The sequence below is a fragment of the Zingiber officinale genome, chromosome 2A, assembly GCF_018446385.1.
Source record: "Zingiber officinale cultivar Zhangliang chromosome 2A, Zo_v1.1, whole genome shotgun sequence".
NCBI lineage: Eukaryota > Viridiplantae > Streptophyta > Magnoliopsida > Zingiberales > Zingiberaceae > Zingiber > Zingiber officinale.
The window spans coordinates 62,544,694-62,549,291 of NC_055988.1; positions in this window are offsets into that span (position 1 = coordinate 62,544,694).

The window sequence follows — 4,598 nt, forward strand, 5'->3', positions numbered from 1 at the left end:
GGAAGGGAGCGGGTTCAGTGGACCGAATTAGAGGATCGGTCGATCGAACATTGATGATTCTTATAAAAAGGGAGCTCGAGGTCTGAGGCTGACAATCAATTTTCTCCAGTTCATCTCTGTGCAAAGCTGCTCGTGCTACTACTCTGCACTTCATCTTCAAAGCAAGCTACTCCATCCAGAAGTGCCGCCTGAGCTTTGTTTTCTATTATTGTCGGTATATTGATTTATTTAAGCTTGCATTGTATTTAACTTGAAAAGAAGATAGTAGTTTGTTACTATTTTCTAGTTGCATCTGTACGCATTGCTTTTTTTTCGAAGATTTTGGAAAGAAGAATCATAGTGGATTGCCCAATGGTGTGATCAAGGATCACGGGTCTTGGAGTAGGAGTCGACATAGACTCCGAACCAATTAACCAACTTGTGTCATTTGTATTGCTTTCATTTTGATTTTCACTGCTTATTTTGATTTGTTTTATAATCAAAAGAAATGTTTTTAACGTGCGATATCTTTTAATCCTTCAACTGCGAGTTGGCTCGGCTTACACAACATCTGCCCAAAAACAACAAAAGGAGTCCAAATGCTAAACACCAAGTCCAAGTCAAATTATTACAATGTCAAATTCATAAAGTCCAAATAAATGCAAGTAAAGCAAATACAAAATAAAGACCATCCTCATATATGATGTGGGACCCGAAGACAAGATACTCCAAATGACTCTGTAACATCTACATGTTACCTGAGAAACATAAAATATACAATGGGATGGTGAGTCCGGGTGATTCAGCAGATAATAGACATGATAGTGCATGTTTAACATAGAATATTGAGATCAAAGCATACAGTCTTAGTAGAGAAATAAGAATATGATCATATATGACATAATAAATGCATATAAGTATAACTGGCATAATGAATATACATACCCAATTTGGATCTAACACACATGATATAATGATCAGTAAACTCACTAGGGATCAACAATATATCTGCTCATAACACTTGAGCAATATAAATGACAACATATACATGTATGATAAATGAACATGTATGAAGTATGACAACCATATGCAACAATTATAGTTCAATCAAATGCAACATATCACAAGCATATGCAAATATATACCCAAAAGATGCACCACGCATTATATGCATATGAACATGTATGCATCACTCCTACATGCCACTCCAGCTACCACGACATCTATGTAGCCGATTGGGCAAAACTGTGACAATTGCTTGTGGCTCCAACTACCACTATATCAATGAGGCTGAGATGGTCAGGATGCATAATAGCTATCTTACTGTATAACAAGGAGGCGTCACTACCTACACGACTCGAGCTATCACTACTTAGAATGTTTGAGCAGGCACAACAGGACAAGTTGAACCCAACTCCAGCTAACACTCCCCCTGAGTGACTGAATGAGTAGCGAATATGACTGACAACTCTCTCAATTACAAGGGAGACTTTGGTTATCAGCATGCATATATTGCAATGATGAACATGATATAAATAATTATAATACAGATGTAATCATTATTAATGCAAAACCTCCATCATCATTGGTACATCCAGTACATTATCTATCTATTACCTAAGTCTATAAGTATAAATAGATCCAACAGATATCTACTAAACAACACATAAGGTACAAACCACACCCATCTATAGGATCCTTGGCAACCAACTAGAAAGGGGTGAATAGCCCTGCAAAAAAAAAAAGCAAACCCTTCTCGAGCTTTATAGCTTAATTAGCTAACACTTGCATAAAAAAAACTAATTAATTAGAGAAAGAAAAAGAGATAAAAAGAATTACTTGGTTGCAATTAGAGGATTGCTAATCCAAGGCAAAAGAAGCGCACTATGAAGATCTCCTTTGGGCGGAGTAGCCTCTTATAACGTTGATGGCTCACAAACAGTAGTAGAACAAGAAATGAATGATTTATAAGTGTTATTTTTCACTACTGGGACCAAGACTGTATTTATAGCCTTGGTCGAGGTACCTAGAAGGGTTTTAGGTGTTAGTTAGAGCCCTAGAGCCAATCATATGATGATTATTGTATGAACTCATTGTATCATATTCTTATATATATAAAGGCTTTTGTTTTAGTTATTATACTTACATGTATTGATGCCAAATAACTAAATATAATAGCATCCTTGAGTAGAAGGTTCTTACCTATATCAATCAATTGGTTGAATCGATAGTGAGATGATATAGGGAACGCTACTCTTAATCATTCCTAGTCAAGTATTAACATTCAGGGACAATGTTAATGCGATGAGACTAGCATGTAGGTCAACTCGATGACTTGATCTCACAAGTCATGGATATAGAGATATCAAGTTGACACATGAGTATGCATTGGAGAATGTATACTGAATGATCCACCATGAGAAAGTATCATGGATCGTTATATGAGTGTCATATTCTTTCTCATATGGCTATTAGTATGTCTACTAGTCCTTGGACCTGAAGTCACCATAGTTCCCTACATAAGGAGTTGCATACTTTGGCTTCGTCAAACGTCACCAGTAACTGGGTGGACTATAAAGGCGATTACTGTGTATGTAACAAATTATGTGGAGGGATGTGAGTGATGTAGATGGGATCTATCCCTCCTATATGACGAGAGTGACATCATTATTCTTGATAGAGTGAGACCACTAAGTGCATGACCATGCCCAAATGAGTCAATATGAGATATTGAGCTCATTTGGTTAGAGTGAGTCTACTTGGAGTTCAAGATTTATATTGATTAGAGGATGACATGATCTATGCCTCACATTGATCAATCTAGATGTCAAGGATAGAAGGACATTGTCATATATTGTGAAGAGTCACAATTAGTAGTCATAAGGTGATGTTGGATCTCAATATTCTTGTAACTTGGGTAGTAATGATGTGTTGCTAGATACCGCTCATTACTTATGCTTCTAAATGAGTTTAGGAGCATTGCCAACATTACAAGAACCTATAGGGTCACACACAAAGGGCAATTAGATGGAGATTCGATTTATATAATGAACCAAGAGGATTAGGTTCATGTGATGAACCAAATTGGATTAAGAGTAATCCAAATTAGATTAATTGAGTAAGACTCGATTGAGTTAGACTTGAATTAGACTCAAGTGAGACTAGACTTGAGTTAGACTCAAGTGAGGCTAGACTTGAGTTAGACTCAAGTGAGGCTTAATGATGATATTCATTGGATTTTGAATTCAATGATAAATGGAATTCAATTTGAATTTTAGATTCAAATTTCGAATGAGTTTCAAAATGGCCATTTAAATGAAGAATGAATATTAATTAAATATTCATTAAGGCTCATTAATGGTGTTAATGAGCATTAAGTATTTTCATTAGATGAAAATACTTAAGCCATTTTTTACTCTTAATTTCATAATCGATCATTATTATTCCTCCTTGCTTCTTCTTCTCTCCCTCTCCTCCTCCTTGGCCGAAACCCTCAAAGAGTGCTAGCACACTCCAAGGTTTCCTCTCTACCTAATTGTTCGTTTGGATACACATAGAGGGGTGTTCACTTGACAGCCTTGAGATCCGACATCTTCTTGGACGAGCGGGATAAGCGAAGGGCTTCGCATCAAAGGTATAAAATCCTAAACATGTAGATCTAAAGTAGATCTAGGATTAGCAAACACATACATGAAAAATTTAATATTTGTACGGATCCGGTGGCATGAGATTTCGGGGTTTCCGCAACGCAAAAGCGATTTTGAGGCCCGAAAGACCCTATAGTGGTATCAGAGCCACGTGCGAACATGTACTTATTTTTATTTTAATTTTTATGAAAAATTACAGATCTGTAAGTTTCTGTAAATTTACGATTTTTATGTATTTTATGGGTATTTTTCTCGTAGAAGCGAAGCAACAAGTGTTTGAACACTTGTAGGCTTCGACTACCGAGAAACACCTTCTGAAACGGCAAGGTTTCGCCCAAAATGTTTTGGGACAGTGGGTTAAGGCACTGTAAGATCGTCATAGGACACTCGTGAGACTCATATCATGAGAAGGGGCGCTGCCCCTAACCCCGCAAGGGGCATTGTCTAGCGATCACACCCGAAAATCGCTATACGGGACCGCCAGGAAGTTGCGACTCGTAAAATCATAAAAATCAGTAGTAAAATTACAGAAATTATGAAAATTACATAATTTAGAATTATGTATAATTTTTGTGATGGTCATGGTCCAAATACCCAATAAGATTGGACAAAATGTGTTATAATTCATAATATGGCCTGCGTGCCATTTTGTGTGTTTGTGCGTGTTGTATATGATCGTGACCTGCGCGTCGTGCCTTCCTTTATTTTATATTCCTGTTGTAAATAGTTTAGACTCGAATGTAACTCGAGTTTCAAATTTTTAATATACAAAAATTGAAGCGGTGGAAGGTCCACTCGAGGAGGAGTTACGAGGAGGGTGCGAGCAACACATGGTGGTCAAAGGGAGGAGCTTGGAGAAGCTGTTGACCCTAGGTTGACCATCCAATCTTCTCATTGGCTTGAGAAGATCGTATTAGGGCCATGACTAATCATAATTTAATTAATTGCTTGTGTGTGTGTATGTGATGCATG